A 25,998-nucleotide genomic window follows, 5' to 3' on the forward strand; every position below is an offset into this window, starting at 1 on the left:
CACTTATTAGCGGCGGCCACATAACGGACTTGAAAAGATTAAAAGTGTTGTTCGCCCCCTATATGGCAGGACACATCCATGTCCCTAGTACTGGGAGTCTGAAGTGTCATCTCTTCCGTGTCGACAACCTCTAGTCGTGATTACTAAGATCTTCTGGCAAGGAACCGCTTTGAGAGCAATGGCCACGTGCAGCAATTATACTTGCCTGATATCTTTTCCAGCGATTATCCTTACGAGTTGGTCGTTTCAAAGTTCACTCAAACTTAGCATGCGAAGCTTTGTTTTTGCTTTACATTATTTCGAAATTTGGTCCTTACCTGAACACTACTATACATACGGATAAGTATTTTACCAGAAGTCGATATTTACGCCTACTTTCTATAGTTGAAGGGTGAAGGAAAACGTTCAGCGCTTATTATGTTTTGTCATCAAAGAAATAGGCAAGAATATTAGGGTTTAAATCCAGCCGACCTAAAGGTCATTAAAGACGGCGTACAACGTCGGATAGGGAAAGAAAGGAAAGTAAATCGGCCATGTCCTTCTCACAGGAAGCATTCCGGCATTTACCGTAAGTGATTTAGGGAAATTAGGATAGGTGAAGGTATAAGGATTAAAAAATACGAAGTACGTACATTTTCCAGCGGAAGTGGACGCTGTAACTGTATGTGTATCAACTTGCTGTTACAGTAAACACACCTAACGGCTCAGATGTATCGTTCTTAATGTTGTTTAAATTGCTGGAGTAGTCCTTCGATGGGTTTACTATGACCAACAGTAGTTTTTTGGAGCCTGGTCGCTGTCATCTTAGCCAGATATAACGAGGAGCGGCTGTAGCCAGTGAATCCCAAATAGTGACTAATGAGTGGCAGCAATTCTTTCTATTATTTGTAGACACACTGAAAAGTGATCCGAGAAACCTGAGACATTGAGAATAGTGGGTCTGGAGGAATCACAGAATCCGAAATATCACTGTCCGCAATTTATAACACAATTATTATTTTAGTTGGTGATGGAAATTATATACACATTTATCCCTATTGTCGGCATTACTAGGTTCTTCATCCGCCGGATGATTCTTATACAACCCAAAACCACCTGATGTTACGTATCAACAACGCAGTATCTTCATAGAGGGTGGGTCGAGATTAGCAGCTGAAGAGGAGTACTACAAACCTCTCAGGTACATGTGAGTAGTATTTACAAACTTTAACCAGCAAAGATCAGGAAATTGTGCCAAGATAAACTTGTAGTACTTAACATATGTGAGAATACGTTTCGTGAGGGGACATCAGTAGCTTCATGACTGAAGCCGAGATCTGTTACTGGTTGTGCATCTGATAATAAATATAGTATGGCGTCGTATTGGATCATTTGTGCGTTAGTTAACTCTAACATTGATTAGAATTAAGCTCAATGTTTCAAATTCAGTTAGCTTATCTCGTCAATCAAAGCTCCTGCAATGTTGTTTCTCAGTTCATTCAACAAGATCTCAGTGATAGAGGAGAAGTTGATCGACTCCGTTTTGGATACACATTGCACCTGGAGTAGTTTCCGAGGTGCCGCTTGGCTCCGCCAGTATGACCGCTGCGATAACGTAAGCGCGCGCCGTCAGCATTCACGGAAGCAGTCCAGAGCCATGGGTGGCGCCTGCCGCCTGCCCATTGTCTGCTGTTTCGCGGGCCTTCGTCGGGCGTCGCCTGCCGTACAGGGCGGGCCATCATTAATACCCTTCACGCCCGTGACGACTCTTATTAATAGCAGAGCCGGACAATACCCGCAACAGCGCGTGCGACTCGCCTTGTAAAAGCTGCGTGTTAGGGACGAGACAGCAAGTGTAGTTCTTCACATGGCCCGAGCAGAAGAGTTTAGTGCAATGGCATACTTACCATGCCTCCAGTCCAATGACAAGAAATATTACGTTAAAATGCAGGAGTCGTCAACTGCTTTCAACACTATGGCGTCCGGCGACACCACAGTGGTGTCGTGCGTGAAATAGCGGTCAACGGCCGGCGACACCACAGTAGTGTCACCTGCATAGTATCGCGCAGTGGCCGGCGACAGCTCGTTAGTATGTTTTACATTCTGTTGGTGTTTTGTTTAGGCATCAATATGTTACACACGTCAACAAGTGTTTTGTTTTTATAAGTACTTGTGCCCTTTGATCATGGCGGACGAAAGAGACAACAGTGTTATTTACGATGAACGCGCGGACGTCTTGTCTGACGTTTCGGACGACTTGGCCGATTGGAAAGAAGACATTGGATATTAAAAAAAAAATGAAAGTGAAGCAGAATCGTAGGAAGAAAGAGAATACGTCCAAGAAGAATTCGCCGGACGCTACGGTTGCCAACTGATTCGGCTGAGTCAGACGAAGAAGACAGTGCACAGTGGTCAGACTTTGGTTTACCGAGGACTAATAACAAATTTGAAGGATCCCCGGGTCCAAACATATTTCCCAATACTGAGAGTCGAGGATATCGTACAATTATATATTGAGAACGATCTATTTGAATATATTAGCAACGAAACCAACAAGTACTACAGTCAAAATTGCGATAGAAGGAACTGGATTTAAAAAATGTCAAATTTGTCGACCTCACGGGACCAGAACTTAGAAAATGGTTTGGGCTTGCTATCCTTATGGGAATAATAATAAAAATAAGGAACAATGATTATTGGTCAACGAATCCGTTGATAGGCACACCGATATTTTGCAAAACGATGTCGCGCAACCGATTCAGAAAAATATTATCATTTTTAAATTTTCCCGACAGAAGTAGTAAACCGGATAATGCCGACCGGCTTGTCAAAGTGCAATTCGCAACTGATTATTTTACCAAAAGTTTAAAGAAACATTTAATCCAAGTCGAAACATCTCAATCGATGAAGGAAACCATCAGTGCTGACTATTCAGTTACCTCTTTCACAAACCATCACCCAAGCAGTTCCAATGGAACGAGCAGTGGCTTTCAGTCTAGCGAGGCCGGGGTGCCGAGTACAGACAGCTACCACTTGCACAGTACACTTTGCGGTACCAACACTAAACGCCTTACTGCTGGCACATGACTCGCGTAAGTTAATGAGGAGACATTAAGATATTCTTTTAGGCTGCATCAGTTATCAATGTTACGGAATGAGGACTTACTTCTATTATGGTATTTCATTTGTTGACTCTTCGTCGAAAGGAAAATAAATTAAGCTTAATGGATGGAAGTGCTGCAAAATATGGCCGCTGCCGAGAAACGTACTTCCATTCATAAAATAAATTACGAATTTAAGAAACTTGTATGAGGGAAGAACACTTGTGTCCAAAAGTTGCGTGTACCGTTAAATTTTGAAGTTTACAATCCGTCGAAAATTACGAAATACGGCATACTGATTCGGATGCTGTGTGATTCGAGTACGGGATACATTTCCTCGTTCAAGACGTATTCCGGCGCCGGACAGCCTTTAGCAAAAACAGTTACTTGAAAAGAAAATTCGAGTTCGTGGAACGATACAGGAAAATACAGGATTTCCGGAAAATTAAAGCGCGCAAAAATCAATGTGTTTGAAACTTGTCATCAACGGAAAGGTGACAAGCGGCCGACGACAAGCCGAGTAATCCGACTTAGCGCTGCCGGCGCCAAGCGAATAAATTTGTACGAGACGTGCGGACGGCAAAGTGTTAATTGATTTTAATCGAAGATAGTTGACTAGATCTCCTTGATCATTATCATCATCTTTTTCTTCTTCTTCTTCTTCTTCTTCTTCTTCTTCTTCTTCATCATCATCATCCTGACGGACGAAAGGCCACTTGAATGGTTTCAAACAGTAATGCATGGATATCCTTTAAATTAGTTATTTCCTCCAATGTATTTTTCATGCTGAATATGTCAATAAGCAGCTGTATTAATACAATCAATAAAATTTGTACATCTATTACAATATGTTTTTCTTTTTTAGAAATGAACACAGCAGGACTGAAGTAGGAGTAATATGAGCAAATAAAATTTGACACCTGCTTGAGGATTTTTCTGTATTGAGAAAGAAACGAAAGAAATAGTGAGACAGTTTGATTTTATTATTTTGATAGTTATACTGTGTGTTGATATAAAAATTACTGAGCATGTAAAGTGTTTTTCCGACAGAGTACTTCACCATCTACGGTCTGTCAGAAGAAACGAGCAGTTTCAGAATAACGTGATTTATTATTATTATTACCATTATTCTTGTTGTTTTACATTTTTATAGCACTCCATTAGGAATTAGAGTAACTTTTCGCCATTAATTAAACTGCCTGAAATGATATGTGGACATGTTCGTGTAGACATCTACACAATAGTGTTTGCAATATGCTGCATGTTTCACACTTTCGGAGTGGAACCATGTTTACTTCTAGTCACAGAAACTTCATCGGTAATGCGAAGGCCTCTGTGGAATTTTCTAGCCTAACCCAGCTGATTCTTACTGCGAAGGCGATGTTTACAACAGGAAAACAGCGCTTGTCAGTTACTGTTCCAACATTTAATACAACGACTTCATGGAGTTTTCATTGTTCCGACGTTCGCACGTATGTTCTGCATTCGTTTTGAAATTTCTCCTTTTCAACTAACTGCAGTCCTAGTCATTCATAGGAACTATCGCCAGATTGAACTGTTGCATTGCCCTACTCATCAGTTATTTGTCCCAAAGCAATCATCATAGCTCACGAATTCCTTCAGTGTTGTTACGTGAAACAAGAGCTACTTTTTACTAAACACATTATAATCAAAATTATTGGGACACTGTTCTGATAAAATCTGTAGTAAGGGATAATACAAAAAGGTATATCACACGGTTAGCTCTTCCTTTACTTGTTGTTAATAGTTCAGCAATATGTCTGTATGGCTAGGTACCAGAGCGTATGTAATGTGTTAATTGCAATGTGAAGAGTCGAATATCGTTAGATGTAGAAATTCTGTCGATTTTTGCTACCGTCATGAAAATGCACCCCCCTTCCTCCCTCCAGAGGAAAGCAGGATAGCCGGCCGCGGTGGTCTAGCGGTTCTGGCGCTGCAGTCCGGAACCGCGGGACTCCTACGGTCGCAGGTTCGAATCCTGCCTCGGGCATGGGTGTGTGTGATGTCCTTAGGTTAGTTAGGTTTAAGTAGTTCTAAGTTCTAGGGGACTTATAACCTAAGATGTTGAGTCCCATAGTGCTCAGAGCCATATATATATATGAAAGCAGGATAAGGCGCTCAATACAGCGATAACTGGAGTTTTACCAGTGGCCTAGTCAGACAGTCACTCATCAGTATTAATGACAGCCATTTACACATAAAATAGTGACTTATCCTATCAATTTAGTTTTAAAACTACATTTTTTCGCCAAATACAGTATTTTAGTATTTTCCACTACATAATGGTCAGGAAAAACGAAAATGGGTTGTCCACAAACGCTGTGTTTAACCTGCCTTAATCTTATATAACAAAACTTTCTAGTTGTGCCCTGATCATGTCTCTTATTCATATTTCGTCACATTCGTCTAGAAAAAGTGCTAGACACTATACTTGTAAACTTCCTTCCTCGTGTTTATCAGCATGGTATAGTACACTTTATTACTTAATTTTGCAGTTTTCTTAGTAGTAATTGATTTTCTGGTTGTTATTCAACGAAAATCCAAGAAAACTATTTTATCTATAATTCTTATTCGTTGATGTGTTGTTAGATGGATTAAATAATGAACAGACAAAAGATAACAAATTTTCGGGTTGTGATCCAATGTATTCACAGGGTGTTTTGTTTCAGTAAGGGCATGATTCCTGATATCTTAAAGTCGTATGACATGAGCAGCTGGTAGACCGCAAATGGCAGGTTGAGCCGCCTAATTTGAAAGTTTTTCCTATAGTCCGTGCTCACAGGCACCATGTATCTGACTGTAATTGCTGTGTGTTTAGTGAAATGTCATGTTCGAATTGGAGACATTGAGAGAAGGGAGAGGGTGAAATGCGGTGCCGCCACATGGTCTAATTCTCAAGAACAGCACCAAGAGGGGTGTCGAGAGTAAAGTCCCCATCCGAGGGTCGGATCGCTATCAGCAGTGTCGCATGCCCTCACTTCAGGAAACTCTGCGGAGAGGTTTGGAATTGAATCCAGGACACTGGTGCAAAGACAACTGATCAGGGACATTATACCACCACCCCTCCCGTCCCCGCTGCCGGAAAGGCAAAGGGCAAATTGCCAATAGTCAGCGGCGTACCCGAACGGTTACCCATCCAAGTACTAGCCACCCCCGACGGTGCTTAACTTCGGTCATCTGACGGGAATCGGTGAATCCACCTCGGCGCGACCATTTACCGAGTGATTTCGTAATAGTCGTCCGTCGAATCATTTATTCAAGACAGATTCGGATATATTAGAAAGAAACACTCTGCCAGTGTACGTTACATTTTTAAATGTGTGTTATACTGTTATTAAAAACGGTATAAACAGATAGTTGAAAAAATTCCAAACGGTTGCATGGATAGGTAGAAACATTTATGCGTTCGTTCACTGTCGTTCAATGAACAGTGCGTAAGTCTAAAAAGTATCTGTTCGAAATGTCTTACACCGTAAATAAGGTACAACGGAGCATCAGTGCGTCACAGACAGCAGATGTGGTGTAACATACCTGCAGCTGTAAATGCATATATGTTCAGTGGTTGCGCGATCCCAGTAACCAAAGCTGAGACAACGTCGATAGAGTTGTACACACTAAAACGCTCTGATGAAGCCAAGAAGAAAATATTCCACAGCGTCACAGTTACTGGACGCACTAGATAATACATATTCCACAAAACTGTTCGTTTGTGTTCCTTAATATAACTGAATACCGCATTCTTCCCTTGTACACTAAAGAGTGAAACGTCGTACGCAAAGCTCATCCAGTATCAAAGATGAAACAGATTTAGAGTTAACGCGTTTTTACTTTAGTACGTTTCTTTCAGAGGCGGAAAGCAGATAGTGATCAGGCGCCATTGACGAAAGTTTTTTCTATTAGAACATTTAACAAACATTCTTCAACAACCACGCGGGATTAGCCGAGCGGTCTTAGGCGCTGCAATCATGGACTGTGCGGCTGGTCCCGGTGAAGGTTCGAGTCCTCCCTCAGGCATAGGTGTGTGTGTGTGTTTGTCCTTAGGGTAATTTAGGTTAAGTAGTGTGTAAGCTTACGGACTGATGACCTTAGCAGTTAAGTCCCATACGATTTAAAAAAAAAAAAATTCTTCAACAGCCTCTATAAGTACTCGTGTGTTTACATTTTCTGCCACCCTGCTCATGTATACGAAAATGTACATTGTGAATTAGCTTTTTTTGTATCAGGATGTATAGCTATGAGAATTCGTTTTTATTTTGTGTAATGAGCAGCATTGTATTTCACTAATTAACTACTTTTATTCCCGAAAGCAAAACCAACGTTTTCCTTTCGTCAAGGAATATTTCAACAGGAAGGGCGTGACTTGAAACAAGTATCGGGGTACGCTCGTCGCGCTCGCATTTTATTCGAGAGGAGCCTAAGCCTCCACGGGAAGCTGGTGTTGTCAGTAATTTATGTGCAGGCTCATTACTTTCCCCGTTATTTATTCAACGGGAAACGCACCTGTGCGCTTCGTGGTGCAGGATAAGCCGTCACGAAACGGGTAAAATTACCCTTCACTCCGTCAGTCTTTCTCCACGAGAATTGATTAGGTCCACCTGTTACGGCGCTCCTCGTAATCCGTGTCCCGAAAGCATGGTAGAGCAATGTAACGTAGAGGTCCCCACGAATCGTCTGTCCCTCGTTTGACAGCGAAACTAGTCATCCCATTATTATTACACTTTGTTTCTCGGCTGATTGTTGTTGAAATATTTAACTTTCCTACATCAAATGGCTTCTTTGTCTCATGGCGTCATCAAAATAGCGAATATAATCCACTCATTGAAATCCTGTATGAATAAAATACGCACCATAACAATAATAAGAGTTACTCTCGTGAAATCACAACCGAACTATGTTCGTTCATACTTTTCAAAAACTTATTAAATTTCATTTGTGAATAATGTTACGCAAGCAACCAATCTGTTAAGTTGTAGAAGCCGGCTGCTGTGGCCAAGCGGTTCTAGGCGCTTCAGTCTGGAACCGCGCGACCGCTACGGTCGCAGATTCGAATCCTGCCTCGGGCATGGATATGTGTGATGTCCTTAGGTTAGTTAGGTTTAAGTAGTTCTAAGTTCTAGAGGACTGATGACCTCAGATGTTAAGTCCCATAGTGGTCAGAGCCATTTTGAACCACGTTCGAAGTCCGTGAGTTACGCGGAGGGCCCTATTCTGCTCTCTCACGATGTCTAGTATTAGATTACTGAGGTCGCTGATATGGAGTATCTGGCAGTAGGTGGCAGCACAATCCACGTAATATGAAAAACGTATGTTTTTGGGGGTTTCCGGATACTTTTGGTCACATAGTGTATTTCAGTCACTAACCAGTAGTACAAATTAAATGCGTCGATAAGAGATTCCTATCATGTGAGACACGTACTATCATTAATGCCGTGTATAACACACCAGGCGTGTTTACGGTGGAGAACTCGATTTTGTCGAAGCGTTTGTGGTTCCCATTCGAAAGCCACTTCCGTACGGCTGCTAGTAGCTAGTTGTCCAGCATTAACTGTCGTTATAGGTTCCTTACTTACACCTCGCTGTTTCAAGTGGACTTTACACCACAAGACAGACACAAATTGGAATAAAGCGAACAGCGAGGAAAATAAATAAAATAAAATCGGCAAGTGGAAGGTTTGAAGACAGGTGGCCCGTTTGAAAGCCCAACACCGTAACCCCTTAACCATGAAGGCATATACTCTTCCCAGCTGCTCTATATTGCACTTGTTATTGTTGGACCGTTGACTGTTTCTATTTTGCATTTTTTTTCACACTCCAATACATCTTCTTCCTGTTTCCATGCTTGATCTGTGTACAGTTTTTGACTGGCTGTCCACTGGACTCTCTTACCGCTAAACCCGAGAGGGGTACGATGGGAAGTTTTCCTTGTAAGATGTTCATTGAACACAAAGTTCGGTCAACATCGTTTGTTTTAACAGTATAGCGTTTCATTTCAAAAACAAAGGTTAGTTAGTTACATCCATTATGGATTAGGTCTTTAAGAGCTGGGGCTGTCTGTTAAATACAAAAAAAGACGTTATTCTGCGGCAGACACACAAATTTTTTACGTCTACTACAGTTAGCTATGGTTAACCATCGAAACACGTAGTGAGTATAATAAAATTATGTCACGTTTTTTAAAAGTAAATTGTATTTCCGAGACACTGGCAGTGAATCGTAAGTCACGTGAACAACGGAGAGCACGTCCAGCTGCGTCGGCAGAGCAGACGGAGGCTTGTCGTGCTGGAGACAGGGCCGCCCCCGCAGCCGCGGCTGTGCCCGGCTGGCGTCTGCAGTCGCCGCGGATGCGCGGCCACGCCCTCGACCGGCCATTGTCTGCGTAGGCGGCGCTTTATCGCTCCTTCAACGTAGTGTCGTCGCTCCGGCTGCAGCATTAGCCAACCTGAAACGCGGCATTATCGCTAGGCGGCGTTCCGGACGCGATTCGTATCTTACTCTGTGTCTACAGGCCAAGTCCTTAAATATCGTCCTCCAAGTATGTTGCTTTAGCGGTGTATTATTGTTACACGTGTCGTTATGGAGAGTGTTCTAAGTCTGATTTTTTTCCTGTTTCCACTTACCTCTTTTCTTGTCATACGTACTGAACACCAGGTGCGGTCCATAGATTTTAATGCACCGAATCACCTAGTGTATTACGCGCGAGAAGCCTTTCCTTTTTCAGTCCAGCCGCGCAGAGTGGCCGCGTGGTTAGGGGCGCCACGTCACGAATCGGGCGGCCACTCCCGCCGGAGGTTCGAGTCCTCCCTCGGGCATGGGTGGGTGTGTTGTCTTTAGCGTAAGTTGGTCTAAGTAGTGTGTAAGTCTAGGGACCGATGACCTCAGCAGTTTGGTCCCATAGGAATTCACACAAATTTGAACATTTTCTTTCAGTCCAGGTGTTGTTCTAGATCATTCTCCTTCCATCCAGCATGGCCTGTTTTTCGTTCCTTCATCTTCGGAGACTGAGATTTAGTATTGGCCGTTATCTTGTTTCGAAATACGATCCGCTGAAGGCAATGAAATCTATTATATTTTCCCACACTATTGTATTTTCCGTATAGCAGGGTATATTACCCTGATAGGAGTTTTTACGCGTCATACTTCTGCATTTACTAACGAGCACATTCTCTAAGAATGAATAAATTTTGAATCGTCAAATATTGCACTAGAATCTAATGTTCATCATTTATATTTTTGTTTTCTTGTGTTTTTGCCTAAACTTTACGTTTTATGTCTTCAGCATTCTGCAGCGATGTTGATTGACTACACAGTTCCAACTGATGTGATGTAAGCTTTATTCAATACGTCTTGTGGTTTCATTTTAGTTAGTCTTCAGAGCAGCCAATCAATTAATTCCCTTTTCTTATTTTTTTAAGAAGCGGTTAAAACGGACGCAGTTTCATAGAATATACGATTTATTTAAATTTAACTAGTTTCGAGTCTAAATCAATCTTCAGACGACATCCTATACTAGCGAACGTCGAAATGGTAGGTACTGAGATAACCGACCGCCGAACTGAAAAGCAGGTACAATCGCTTAGTAGTGAAAAGGCTTCAGGACCAGATGAGATAGCTATAAGATTCTATAAAGATTATTCGAAAGAACATGCTCCCCTTTTAGCAGTAATTTGTAGTAGATCGCTTGAGCAACGAAAGGTACCTAACGACTGGAAAAAAGCGCAGGTCATTCCTATTTTTAAGAAAAGCCGTAAGACAGATCCACACAATTATACAGGGTGTTACAAAAAGGTACGGCCAAACTTTCCGGAAACGTTCCTCACACACAAAGAAAGAAAATATGTTATGTGGACATGTGTCCGGAAACGCTTACTATCCATGTTAGAGCTCATTTTATTACTTCTCTTCAAATCACATTAATCATGGAATGGAAACACACAGCAACAGAACGTACTAGCGTGACTTCAAACACTTTGTTACAGGAAATGTTCAAAATGTCCTCCGTTAGCGAGGATACATGCATCCACCCTCCGTCGCATGGAATCCCTGATGCGCTGATGCAGCCCTGGAGAATGGCGTATTGTATCACAGCCGACCACAATACGAGCACGAAGAGTCTTTACATTTGGTACCGGGGTTGCGTAGACAAGAGCTTTCAAATGCCCCCATAACTTAAAGTCAAGATGGTTGAGGTCAGGAGAGAGTGGAGGCCATGGAATTGGTCCGCCTCTACCAATCCATCGGTCACCGAATCTATTGTTGAGAAGCGTAGGAACACTTCGACTGAAATGTGCAGGAGCTCCATCGTGCATGAACCACATTTTGTATCGTACTTGTAAAGGCACATGCTCTAGCAGCACAGGTAGAGTATCACGTATGAAATCATGATAACGTGCTCCATTGAGCGTAGGTGGAAGAACATGGGGCCCAATCAAGACATCACCAACAATGCCTGCCCAAACGTCCACAGAAAATCTGTGTTGATGACGTGATTGCACAGTTGCGTGCGGATTCTCGTCAGCCCACACATGTTGATTGTGAAAATTTACAATTTGTCACATTGGAATGAAGCCTCATCCGTAAGGAGAACATTTGCACTGAAATGAGCATTGACACATTGTTGGATGAACCATTCGCAGGAGTGTACCCGTGGAGGTCAATCAGCTGCTGATAGTGCTTGCACACGCTGTACATGGTACGGAAACAACTGGTTCTCCCGTAGCACTCTCCATACAGTGACGTGATCAACGTTACCTTGTACAGCAGCAACTTTTCTGACGCTGACATTAGGGTTATCGTCAACTGCACGAAGAATTGCGTCGTCCATTGCAGGTGTCCTCGTCGTTCTAGGTCTTCCCCAGTTGCGAGTCATAGGCTGGAATGTTCCGTGCTCCCTAAGACGCCGATCAATTGCTTCGAACGTCTTCCTGTCGGGACACCTTCGTTTTGGAAATCTGTCTCGATACAAACGTACCGCGCCACGGCTATTGCCCCGTGCTAATCCATACATCAAATGGGCATCTGCCAACTCCGCATTTGTAAACGTTGCACTGACTGCAAAACCACGTTCGTGATGAACACTAACCTGTTGATGCTACGTACTGATGTGCTTGATGCTAGTACTGTAGAGCAATGAGTAGCATGTCAACCCAAGAACCGAAGTCACCATTACCTTCCTTCAATTGGGCCAACTGGCGGTGAATCGAGGGAGTGCAGTACATACTGACGAAATTAAAATGAGCTCTAACATGGAAATTAAGCGTTTCCGGACACATGTCCACATAACATCTGTTCTTTATTTGTGTGAGAGGAATGTTTCCTGAAAGTTTGGCCGTAACTTTCTGTAACGCCCTGTAGACCTACGTCGTTGAGGTAGATATGTTGTAGAATCATGGAATATGTTTCATGCTCAAGAATTATGACGTTTTTGGAAAACGAACGTCTCCTCTGTAAAAATCAACATGGATTCCGCAAACAGAGATCCTACGAAACTCAGCTTGCTCTGTTCCTCCATGAGATCCACAGCGCAGTGGACAACGGCGCTCAGCTGATTCCGTTTTTCTTGATTTCAGTAAGGCATTTTACACCGTCCCGCAATGCGTTTAATGGAAAAAATACGAGCTTACGGAGTATCGTAGCAGACCTGCGATTGGAGTCAAGACTTTCTTGCAGGTAGAACAGAACACGTCGCTCTTAAAGGAACTAAATCAACAGATGTATAGGTAATATCCGGAATACCAAAGGGAAGTGTGATAGGACCGTTGCTGTTTACAATATATATAAATGATCTAGTAGAAAGCGTCGGATGCTCTTTAAGGCTATTCGCAGATGATGCAGTTGTTTATACCAAAGTAGCAACGCCGGAAGATAGTAAGAATTTGCAGAACGACCTGCAGAAAATTGATGAATGGTGCAGACTCTGGTAGTTGACCCGAAACGTAAATAAATGTAACATATTGAGCTTACATAGGAAAAGAAATCCACTACAGTACAGCTACACTATTGATAAACAGCTGGGAACAGCGTCTGCCGTAAAACATCTAGGCGCAACTATACAGAGTGACCGTAAGTGAAATGACCATACAAAACAAATAGTGGGAAAAGCAGACACCAGAATCAGATTTATCGGAAGAATCGTAAGGAAATGTAACTCATCCACGAAAGAAGTGGCTTATAAGGCGCTTGTTCGCCAGATTCTTGAGTATTAATCATCTATCTGGGATACACATCAGGTAGGACTGATAGAGGAGGTAGAGAAGATCCAACGAACAGCGACGCGTTTCGTCACGGGATCGTTTAGCTAGCGAGAGAGCGTTACGGAGATGCTAAACAAACTCCACTGGCAGGCTTTACAAGAGACGCTTTGTGCATCACGGAGAGATTTACTATTGAAATTTCCGGACAGCACTTTTCAGCAGGAGTCAGACAACATATTACCTCCCCACACGTATATCCCGCGTATTGACCACGAGGAGAAAATTCGAGAAATTAGAGCCAATACTTCCGTGCTTACCGACAATCATTCTTCCCACGCACTATTCACGAGTGGAACAGGGTTGGAGGGATCAGATAGTGGTACCGAAACTACCCTCCGCCACACACCATCAGGTGGCTTATGGAGTATGATGTAGATGAAACTAATTATTTTTACGACTTTTTGACTTCCGTACTGTTTACCAATTTTTTAAATTATTATTTGCGGCAAATTTCGGTGACTGCCATCGTCAGATCTATAGTTAAGATTATAGGAAAGTAAAAATGAGGGGCGTTAATTACACATTACCAGACGGCAAACGATAAAAGTTAAAAATTTTGCTCGCCTAAACTTCAGAAAGTGAAAACAACCTTCACTGTCAGCTGCACTAAAACCTGTACCCAAGCGTGCTACTGTCAACGCGGCTCGTACATTTATAGAAATATAAATGCTTCGTGAGCGGTGACTCTAGTGGCAAACAGTTGCCTTAATTTTGCGATAAATCGTTTTATAATGATTAAAGAAATTCAGGCAACGTATTGCCACCTCAGTCACCGCTCTTGTATTTCTATAAACGTATGTGGCGTCTTGGCAGTTGATGCCACACTTAGACATAGATTGTATTTGTAAAATAATACTTTCTCAGCTTCAGTCAAGTATATTTTCCAATATTTATTGGCACGACGTACCTCGACAGGATGCTTCCTCCATCAAGTGCTTAGCTATTACTTATGTATAATTATGCGTCAATTTTTAATTACACTTCCATGTGAAGTGACGAAAACATTTTTTGCTGGGCACGGCAATGAACTTATGTTCCGAATGTTATTGCCGCTGACCAGAAAGATTATTTACTAATCTTTTGACGCTGAGAAAGTGTCTGCAAATTTCATAATACAGTCACAGAACGCAACGAATTGCATTCAACATGGACGGACACATAGGTTTTATTACACGTGACAATGAACGTTGTTTAACACGTTCTAAGTTCTTGGTGAGTGGAAGTTTTTAACTGTTTATCTTTCGCCGTCTGATAACGTTTGGTTGATACTTCTCATCCTAAGGTCCTTTAATCTTAATTACGAGGCTGACGTCCGCAGCAGCCGAAAAGTCGTTCGGAATACATACTACAAGCAGTCTACACGGCTTTATTCAAAAGAAGCCACAGTGATAGCAAAATTATTAGGTAATTTATTTGCTTCATTAATATTATAAAGATAAACCTCAATTTTTTCTTTTTCGGAGATTCCGAGGGCGTTGCAAGAAATTGTTTTCAAGTTAAGTGTAGACTGTTCTTTATATAATAATTTTTGATGCCGTGGCCGTGCCAAAAATGGCTCTAAGCACTATGGGACGTAACATCTGATGTCATCATCATGAACTAGACTTAGAACTACTTAAACCTAACTAACCTAATGGCATCACACACATCCATGGTGGAGGCAGGATTCGAACCTGCGGCCGTAGCAGCCGCGCAGTTCCGGACTGAAGCGCCTAGAACCGCTCGGCCGTGGCCGCATCCAGAGTTCTGAACGCAGTCAGAAAACTGGGCTCAAATCAGTAGTATAAGGCTTGTACCATTTGAGTTTGTTTAACAAGTCCACTGACTACCGCTGTCTAAAAAGGTTTAGGATTGTAGGACGTTGACTGGGATCCTCTGTGTGTGTTTCCTTTACAGACTGTGGCGTACTTGCGATCTCGTCTTTGTCGCGCTACCCACGTGGACGACTGTCACGAAAAGGAGAAAAAAAAAAACATTACGGACAAGTGAAAATGTTTTATAGTAGAATATAAATTATATCCACTATCTGTTTCCTTACGAGTGCCTCCAAAGGAGTAGTGCCCCCGTCTCTAATTGTATTTCACCTTAATTCGAAGCTTTTGGTAAATACGTGAACCTCGATCTCCGCTTTCTAACTGAATGAGACCATTGTGGCTTCGGTACACTCGGCAGTCAGAGCCGCAGTTGCTTCGAAGTCAGGATTGGAGCTAGACACCGTTATGAGTTCGGTCACCAGTTAAGGTCCGCTCGAAGCCGGCGGAAGTGCCTGGCCGGCGCTGTTCAGGACTTGGCCGCAGTATTGCGCCCGGCGCGCATACTGAAGACTCCGCCTTTGATGTGTGTGTCCACTGCCGCCGCAGCAGTGCCATCAAAGGCGCACTGCCTCCGCCTGTGTGACCCTGCTAACGTCATTACAGCCAGCGACTTCAAATGGAGTGCTCACCATCCCAGCTCAAAGTTATGTTAATCCACGTTTGTTCGCCTCCGAGCTCTGCTGTTAATTATTGAACTAGGAGAGAGCATGTATACATTTCACGCAACGTAGGGAACTAAATGAAAGTCTTCACTTACATTAACAACTTCTCCTCCTCTCGCCCGTTCTTTTATGCATGCGGATTTCTGTGACGGAATACTTGCTTTGAAAAGCAAGCACGAACAAGGAATTCCGGTTCCCGACTTGCTAACAGGTCTTTGGCGGACAACTTTAGTGCTTGTCATGCATACTCATTTGGCATGCTCTTTTGCTAATCGTTGAATAATTTATCTTGAAATGTCCACGAGCTTCACGGCACATAAAAAGATTCGTGGAGAAACAGCATTAAGAACAGACAACTATGATTTTTTCCCCACTTTCTGTATTTGATTTTCAAAGCTAGCAAATGACAGGTGATCCAAGCTTTCACTCAATGTTATAAATACGTATAATAGGTGTAACAATGTATTGCCCTAGCCTATAGTTCTGGGATTGCGTTGTTTCTATGAGTGAAGAGAACAATCAAACACATCGCGCGTCTCGCTGGAGAGTGCAACTGCTCTCGAAGTGAGGGCAGATACTAATCCAAAAACATAAAAGATAGTGATTTACCCGTGTGACACAAGACAAACGAAACTATAGTTCCACAGCGACTACAAACACTCGTTTTCTCGCCGATCAGTGATGAAGGCTTGTCAGATACGTTCCTACATGTCGAGATAGTTGCAGCGTTCCACTTTGTTATGCTATATGCACCACGGCAGTCGGTCCGAGCTATAGCAGGTTTATTCGAATCGGGGTACTCGCGGTCGACGGTGTGTACAAGTGTATAATACACACCGTATAAAATAAAACGTTTTTGTACGTCGGAGAAATTATATTTCTACACTATACTGATTTATTGGCGTAATGAGAATAACAGTAATACAGAATCGCCAGATAACTTATGTGAGGGGAGGTAATTCCTTCTCGCATAATGTAAACATGCGTTATTTGATAAACTGTTACCCTCAACAGAACAAAATTAAGGCATGTTGTATCATCGCTGAAGGCACACTGCCACCGTGGATCGAGGTCCGATAGTCCAACTGTCGCCGCGCGCAGTGGCCGTGTGGTTTGACGTGCCATGTCGCGGACTGCGTGGCCACTCCCGCCGGAGGTTAAAGTCCTCCCTCGGGCATGGGTGTGTATGTCGTCCTTAGCATAAGTTAAAGTGGTGTGTAAATCTAGGGACCGATGACCTAAGCCGTTTGGCCCCTTAGAAATTCACACACAGTCCAACTGTCGTTCCTCAGAATGGAAGTACACCGACACCAATGGCTAAAATCTAACTTCGGTCAAGAAGATCATTTATCTGCATTACCATGAGCTCGGGTACAAAGTTTAAAAACTTAAAATTTTTAAAAGTAAAAGTCGCTCAAGAACACAGTTATAACCATCAGATTCACAAGGGTAATATATCAGGTACGCAACATGTGGCCATGCAGCATAATTTTCGATGTAGCCGCACTGCAGCAGTCGAATATCAAACGATCGTGATCACGTTATCCAGGGCCTTGTCACGAGATGTTGCGACGGGCAACTAATCTCAGGACAATTTCTACCATTAGGCAAGACTAGGAGGCCGCTTAGAGCGGCAAAATTTTACGGGTGGCAAAGGGCGGAAAAAAATAATGTTTTAAAACAAACACCGAAAACATTCAGCAAATAAGGAGAAAAAATGGAAAAGAGAAAAAATTAAAACACTCAATTGTTTTCAAAAGTGTACGGAAGAGTTACTTAGTAAGTCCTTACTTATTGTGATGAAAAGTAGACACACCTCCTCTACCTACCTCAGAACTAAAGCAGCTGATACTGAGTGCAGAACGGAAACAAACATGGTGTTCATTCGCCTATGTTGACCACTGGAGTGGGACTCGCGCGCTGGCTTGTGGTCATGTTGAGACTTGATACCATACCTCCCTCAGTTTCTCTTTTTGTTTTTCACTGCAGATCACTTGTCATGCTTCACGTGAATTGAGGACTATCCCTAGAAAATGAGGACGTCTGGTCACCTTAGTGTAATGATTACGAATATAGCAGCAGATTTGCATTATTGTGCCGTTGTATGTTGGTGGCGGTGAAGGGTGAGCGATATTTGAGAGACGGATGTTAGTAAAAGAGAGAGGGCGCAGTTTTCCAGTTTTTGCCGAGGGCGGCACTGGCGGCAAATGATTTGACGTGGCAGTTCTTCGACACGTCGCCAGCGTCCGCTGTTTCTGGATGGGTGGTCTGGAGACACCGCGGAAGCGCGAGAGAGAGAGAGCAGAACTGCGCAGGCGGTACAGTGGGGGCAATCTGCCGGCAGCCACGAGTACGCAGGTACTGCCCAGGCCAGAGGCGTGTTACCTTGTAAGAGTGCGAGTTTTCATGTCTTGAGTGGCTTTTTGATAAGTAGCCACTTTTGAACTCGTCGGTTCTTCAGCGGCATTTACTGCTGGTTTGGAGCATTACTATGGGGAAGGCTGCTTCTACATTCCACCGCGAAGGTACTTCATTGAGATATAACTGTTGCGAGACCATTGTGGCGTTTATCGTCATACAGTGGAAGTTAATGGTGAGCTACCGTATTACGTTTTAGTGGGGGACATAGTGAATGAACTTACTTTGTCGCGATTGAGTTTTGACAGTGCTCGCCGGAGTTCGGCTGCTCAGCATGTTAAGTGTTCCTTTGTTTAAAATTTCCGCAAGGGAATGCTAGTGGAAACTCGTATGTGTCTTGGGTGTTTCTAGTAACTTTAACTACGCATTATCTGGGCGGCACCTCGCAAAGGTTGTTTTGGTGCTTAATGCTCTGGGCTGGCAGTTTGTTTATTTGGTAAATTCATTTGCGTTCTTAATTGGTAAAAGGAAAATGGAAGCAGAAGTGGTACCTAATCTTACATTGTATGTATTTACTTTGAGATGCTGTTGAACGTATGTTAATTTTTTTGTTTACAGCTTTAAAATCTAATTGTAGTCTACCCAGGTAAAATTGGTGAGGCGGTCCCTGTCTGTCGATGACAAATATAAATACCGACGTCTGATCACGTTTTTAGGCTGATCCCTTGGTGTTCTTCGTAAATAAGCACTGGGCCGTAATTTAAAGTATCTTGCAACACTAGTGTTCCTAAAATAATTTTGGTAAGTGTTCTAATTTGTTTTTGGGCGCACTTGAATAATTGTTTGAAATTGTTCTTTGTTGGCGCCTCTGAACTAACTTGCATTACTGGTACTATTAAAATAATTTCTCATAATTGGTTTGAGCTGCTTTTGTGCGCATTTAAATAATTCCTTCACACTCTTCCTTATTGGCGCCTTCGTAATATTTTGTTTTCGGGAACATTACCGGTGCCTGCTTGATGTAAATTTATTGCTCTGAAATAAAATTGTTTGATTTTTCTGTTGAGTCTGTGCTGGGTAGTACTTCTATTTTGGAAAATGTGCCTCTGTAATGACTGCAGGTGTTGTTCCAAGTGGAGTTGTGTCTTCTTATCAAACGATACCTCATTTACGGTTCTTGTAAATCTGCTGATCATTACTGTCAGCTGCATGTTACTGTTTCTCCATCGACTTATTCTTACGTAATCCTTAGAGTCGCTAACTTTCAATCATCGATTGTAAACAGATGCAGAATTTCGCAGATACATGATTTGGAAGTGTGCATAACAGACTCTTCTCCGTATTACAAAACCATTTTTAATAGGTTTTAGTCATTCAATCAAAAGTACTCTCCTGTCAACAGGCGAACGCTGCTGGGTCGTGTTGATACAGACTGTGTTCATATAATCGTCACATCACCCCGTCGGGGACTTGTCTGCTCAGAAAGGGAGTGGCTTACCCTATAGCTTCCGAACTAAGGCACAAGTTTTTAAGTTTGAACAGTCAAGATCGCAACCATATTTGTTTATTGACCGGTTTCGGCTTATGTGAAAGCCATCTTGAGAGTTTTTGGCTCCCTATGGCTGGCACTGATGTCTCCTCGGTTGTCTCGTGATATCACGATCGTACCCTGCTTGTGGTATCACGGGACAACCGAGAGACCGCCAGCACCAGCCATAGGGGGCCAAAAACTCTCAAGTTGGCTTTTACGTAAGCCGAAAGCGGTCAATAAACAAATATTATTGCGACCTTGACTGTTCATTCTAACTAAAAATGGCATCAGGTGGCTGTTCTCCATAGACTATGTTGTTTAAATTTATAATGTAGTCCATCAACAAAGGAGATGGCTTACAAAACCCTTATTCGACCTATACTTGAGTATTGCTCATCAGTGTGGGATCCGTACCAGGTCGGGTTGAAAGAAGAGCGGCGCGTTTCGTCGCAGGGTTATTTGGTAAGCGTGATAGCGTTACGGAGATGTTTAGCAAACTCAAGTGGCAGACTCAGCAAGAGAGGCGCTCTGCATCGCGGTGTAGCTTGCTGTCCAGGTTTCGAGAGGGTGCGTTTCTGGATGAGGTATCGAATATATTGCTTCCCCTTACTTGTACCTCCCGAGGGGATCACGAATGTAAAATGAGAGAGATTCGAGCGCGCACGGAGGCTTTCCGGCAGTCGTTCTTCCCGCGAACCATACGCGACTGGAACAGGAAACGGAGGTAATGACAGTGGATCGTTAAGTGCCCTCCGCCACACACCGTTGGGTGGCTTGCTGAGTATAAATGTAGATGCAGATGTATAGAGCGTGAGTAACTCGACAGGAACTGTAGGTCATGGTCAGCCTCACCTGCTGAGTGAGGCCATCTGGTCTCATTACTGCTCAGCACATCTGGGGTCTTACATGAGCGCGCCTTGGACTTTGCTCGGGCTAATTCCGCATACTGTGAGCGTCTTCGCTAATGTACCAGCGTAACTGCTTTAAGCTGTGATAAGGCGGATGTGTGCAAAAGAAACTAGTTTCTCTTTTTGTAATGTTAAGTTAGAGCAGTGTTATCTGTATTCTGTAATGACTGTATTAAAAAGCCGAAAAAGAACAAAGTCCGTGCCATACCGTTCTCGTAGTTCCCTGCCTTAACGTACGTATAATTTGCGCCAGGCAGCTGGCCGCGATGCGTGCCTGGCGGATGCGGTATTAATGGCTTGTGACGAGCCGCCGCTCTTTCATCTGCACGTAACTGCCGTCTGATTCTGCGAGGCCGTGTTTCGCCAGACGTGCGCGTGCATCACCCTGCGCCAGCGCGCGGGCCAGTCCGCCTCCTGCTGCGGGCAAAATGTGCGGATCCGAGTTACTGCCCGAGAGCGAACCCTGCCCGCTGCCGTAAAGTATCCGGCTGCCGCTGCTATGACTTATTACTGCGTAACTATCGTATTAGCTTGTCGTAAGAGCTTCCGATGTGGTTTGCGTACCGATTTATCTTCGGCGTAATTGCTGGTTTCTCACAGATGGCAAGGCAGTTCGATTACTTGCGCGCAGAGGAAGAAGTTAGTTTTGATCATGCGTTTGTTACCATGAAAGCACTTTAAGAACAACCAGCAGCTAGACCACTACAAAACACATTTGAAGTCCACGTCGAGTTTGGAAAAGTTGTACGGGGTCTACAGCTAGGAGTCTGAGCGTATAAGAAGAACGATATCCGCACCGCAAGTTCCTGACCCGCATTCGCAAGTGTTTTAAATGCGAGTAGTGAAGTATTGTAAACCACTTTAAGCCGTTCGGTACGCTGGAGCTCTGACGGCAGACTTGCGCACTGAATTTTCGTCTCCCGTAATTCACATTCTCATTCCATAGTAGCGGCGGACCAAGACACCACACTATAATAGAGCATTCCTCTCATATTATTTATTGGTACGTTCCTTAAGCTACAAATTTCTTCCTAATTACTGAAAAGGGGAGGCCGTGACATTCGGATCACGGATTTACTTCAAATTTTGTACACTTAGTAGCCAGTTAGGACAAGATAATTTGCAAGTAGTAAGGCGTACTACCTGGGCAATTACGAGAAAATCGGAACATAAGTCTTATGCGTCAGTAATGTACCCGTGCGTTGGTATCTTGAGCATGAGATGGCGACAGTCATGAGACTAGCGTTCAAACTCCGTAATCGGTGGATCGCTATATGGGAGTCCCGCTCAATTTTATTATTTCTTTACTTTATATTTTTCAACACTAGTCATATTATTTCGTACATATCACATTTAAAAGGTACTATGATAAGTCACGTGTATCTGCATAAACCCTTATTGAATTTCCAATGTTATTTGGCTGTTTACTATTTTTTATTATTACAACAATTATTATGCGATATTTATAGGCAAGCTAATAATTTTATTAAGCGCCTTAATTGGCAACAACCGAGAAGTTTTTCCCCTTGATGATGTTAAAATACATTCAATCGTAGATCTCCAGTTTTCTGCGCCGATTTTCAAGAAAATGTTGCATTAAGCATGATTTACATCCAAATTGTCGAAAGAAAGAGAGATATTTCAAAATGTCGAGCTTTAGTTTTCCTTAGAAACTCTGAAGGTTCCTAATGCTTGCGGGATAATACATTCATTCGATGTGGTTACATGTCTTCTTAGTTTTTTTTTCCGTGTCTGTACTAGAAATACCGCCCAGCAACTTGTAATATCGAAAGAATATCCAACCGTTGATTGTACATTACCCTCATATTCAAACATGTTCTAACGCATTGTATTACCGAACAAGGTTATTTACACCTTTATTTATCGACATTTGACTTGGGTTTTCCGAGTCTGTCCCTTGCCTTTTAAACGTGTGTCCGGAGAGCGTAGTGTTCATGTGCAATGCAGTTTTCGGTACCTTACCTGATTGCAGGAATAGCGGATTTCGAAAGGATGACAGGCATACATTTTCGGGATAACTTAAAGGGTTTTGTCGTTTATTTGTCGATAATTATGAATATTTGTTGTCGTACTGAAAATTAGCAAGACACTAAATAACATTGGAAATTCATTAAAGTTTATGCAAATACACGTGGTTTTTCGTTGTATTACCTTTCACATTTATATGCATGAAACAGTATGACCAATGTTGAAAAAATATATATTTAACTTTAAAACATGATTGGGACTCTATCTAGCGATCCACCGATTACGGAGTTTGAACACTAACCACATGATCGCCACCATCTTGTGCTCACAAATAATTATTCAGATAAAATTCGATATGTTGCGCCGTTTCTGAATTATTCAGTATCGATGTTAATCTATCAGGTCATCTCTCGCGCAAATTCAAGCAACCTGGCGGAGTCATTGTCGCCAAACGTGTTCTTGATTTGACTTCCTCAAACCGAACAAACATAGTCTGTACCCATCCAGCTTAAATTTGTCTCTCCGAAAAAGACACATTTTTAACTGGTAATGAGGATTCCAACAAGTGGTAACTCACGGATCCACAGACGTCTGTGCATCACCGGATTTTAGTGCATGCAAGTGCTTCAGTTTGCGCGCTCAACGACCTGATCGGCTAACTTCAATGCTAAATATTTCGAAAACGGCGCAACGTGATGAATTTTTTCTTAACAATGATTTCTCGGTACAACCTCCAGTGCAATATCATTGCAAGTTTTTCAGACTACTTCTGGCCACCCTGTAGTTCTTTCTTCAAATACACGTTAATTCACCACTACGTTAATGTAATTCGCCATATTAACGTGCTACGCTCATCAATATAAACGTTGCATTGTATACTTGTTAAATATTTTAAGAGAATCTTTGATAGCATCACTGATATTATGTCGAACATTATTTATGCCATATGTGATACACAAGCAGGAATCAGACCAAGTGGACATTTAAATATATGCAGTGCTCTCGAATAGCCTTCAATTCGCTTTGTGGCGGCTTCCGGTGATTAGGCAGGAGATGTCTGTTAAAGTGAACAGAACAGGACTGACGCAGGACGTCAGGCTGCTGCAGTTAACGGCAGAAGCGAGGTACACGTGGAATTCTGCGAAAAATCAAGAAAATCGACACAGGCTATTATCCGCGAAGTCAGCATTACTGCATCTATGTATCCGAACTGTAGCGAATTGAAGAAGGGAGCAAGATTAGAGTTTAGGCGTCATTTCAGTGTTCAGCGGGTGTAGCAGAGAAACCAACGTACACTTTGAAAGTGATTAGAAACCACACCGAATCTGACGGATACGCCACGCCTTCAACCGTTAATGCTGCAAGCAGATTAGATACGTGTCTTGCTCATAGCTCTGATCCCGGAAGCAATTACTTAGCGTTCCGTTATTCCAACAGGTCTGACTTCGTTTTGCACCGCGTTAACAGAAAATATCCCACGTATCGTGCACTATAAGTTACGAGAAGGCTAAGTGCCTGAGAAAATCTTAGCAACGGTTTCCTGCCGCCTTTTTTGCCGTTTGAACTGGCCTTAAGCTTCGTATACCTGCTTCACTATCTCTCGGCTGTAACTCTGAGCTGACAGGTTACACAGGATGTTGTTATGCAGAAAAAGACACTTTACCATATTTGCAGGTAGCACTAGTCCAGGAAGAGTATTGCAGACCAAGGATTCCCAACCTTTCTGAGACCATTATCCTGAGTTCAATCAGATATCAGCTAGTACTCATCCCTCCCCCTAACCTACACCCCTTATCCCCCCCCCCCCCCACACACACTATTAACAAACATCAGAACGAAAAATAATTTTCTTTGAACAAACTCATTTTTAAAATGACGGAAGGTAACTGATATTTAGTCTTTCTCGGTGTTTTGTGAATCCTTATAATAAGTCAGTGAGACAATTGGTAAAGCTCATTTGTAACAATCTTTTTTACATAGAATGGTGGAGTTATTCTTAATGCATTGCTAGCTCTACCTCAGCTCCTCCTCAGAAAAGAAAGCTAATTATCAACATTGATTGTAGTCACTTGTGACAAAACATGTTTCTTCTGCACCATTCCTCTCCCTAGAGACACTTGCTTCACTCACACTATGCACCCTTGCTCAGAATCAACCAAATTAAAGTGTGTGCACTGTACCTACTGCTTGCCAACGGCCTTGGCGCACTGGTACCACGGGTCCCCGTCAGATCATCGAAGTTACGCGCTGTCGATCTTGGCTAGCACTTTGGTGGGTGACCGCCGGGGTACGTCGAGCCCTCTGTAAAGAGGACTACACTCAGTCCTTGTGAGACCAACTGAGCAGCTACTAGATTGAGAAGTAGCAGCTCCGGTCAAGAAGACTGACAACGACCGAGAGAGCGGTGTGCTGACCACATCCGCAAACAGTGGCGCCTATCGGTTGAGGATGACACTGCTGTTGGTCGATACAGTTGGTCCTTCCGAGGCCTGTTCGGGCGGAGTTTTCTTTTTTATACCTACTGTTTGTAAATCACTTGATTTCTGGACTCCTTACTTCTGAAGTGGCAAAATTGGAAGACTTCAGGCTTGCCAATGCTTTGTCTTTGATGTCTGCCAGTAATAATAATAATAATAATAATAATAATAATAAGCAACGCAGTAGCCATTATACATCTACTGTTGATGTGCTGTCATTTAGTTCATTTATTGCTGCAAAGTGAACAACGAATCAATTTATGGTCTATTACTGGAACTTTCTACATTATGGAGAAGACGTTTTCATGAGGTATTCAAGCATGTGTGATTTGTATGTCTCAATTTTACTGTCTTAGATGCATGGTACAATATACAAATTATGTGTATATTCAGTGGATTATGTGAAGATGATAGTCATACATTCGCTTCACAATCTATACTCTCCACCACGCTGTGTCACACGTACATGCTACCATCCGAGAAAAAAATAATGCACTTGTTGGTAACCTACGTAATCAGTATTGAAGTCTTACGAAACAGTGATAATAGTTCATAATGGCTCCGAGCACTATGGGACTTAACAAAAAATGGGTCAAATGGCTCTGAGCACTATGGGACTCAACTGCTGTGGTCATCAGTCCCCTAGAACTTAGAACTACTTAAACCTAACTAACCTAAGGACATCACACACACCCATGCCCGAGGCAGGATTCGAACCTGCGACCGTAGCAGTCGCGCGGTTCCGGACTGCGCGCCTAGAACCGCGAGACCACCGCGGCCGGCTGGGACTTAACATCTGAGGTCATTAGTCCCCTAGACGTAGAACTACTTAAACCTAACTAACCTAAGGACATCACACACATCCATGCCCGAGGGAGAATTCGAACCTGCGACCGGAGCAGCAGCGC

Source organism: Schistocerca cancellata, chromosome 1, assembly GCF_023864275.1.
Source record: "Schistocerca cancellata isolate TAMUIC-IGC-003103 chromosome 1, iqSchCanc2.1, whole genome shotgun sequence".
NCBI lineage: Eukaryota > Metazoa > Arthropoda > Insecta > Orthoptera > Acrididae > Schistocerca > Schistocerca cancellata.